Genomic DNA, 525 nt, shown 5'->3' on the forward strand with positions numbered 1-525 from the left:
AACCCACTCATGCCCGCGTACCCCATACCCTGATCCGGGTCGTCTCAAGATTCACCCGGGGAACGCCAAGGGGTGTGACGTCAATAAGGGGGGTAGGGAGAAAGGTCATCGAGGGGTATATAAGCGGCGTGAAGCCCCTCCACCGGTCAGTGTCTCTTCAGACTTTACCTTTACGAGAGGGTCTTATATCGACGTTGCCTTCCGCTTTTGAGGAATTATCATTTTATCGACAAGCATGTCTTTCACCAAAACCGGTTTCGTCTTGATCTTGTAAGTATTGGAAGTTGGGAATGTGGAGATCCATAGTCAAGATCATGTGTTTATAAGTAATATGTTAGTGAAATCAGAGCTGTATAGATTAGTTTTGAGTATGAAATTTCCCACACAAAATGAGAGGAATTTATGCTCTTACAGACGATTATGAAAAGGTGACATTTTAATTGTTTGTAATAATGTGTTTGTTTCCGGCAGATGTGTTGCCTTGTGCAGTGGGGGTCCCCTTGCCAATATTCTTAACCTTGAAGA

This window comes from Penaeus monodon, chromosome 31 (genome assembly GCF_015228065.2).
Source record: "Penaeus monodon isolate SGIC_2016 chromosome 31, NSTDA_Pmon_1, whole genome shotgun sequence".
Classification (NCBI taxonomy): domain Eukaryota; kingdom Metazoa; phylum Arthropoda; class Malacostraca; order Decapoda; family Penaeidae; genus Penaeus; species Penaeus monodon.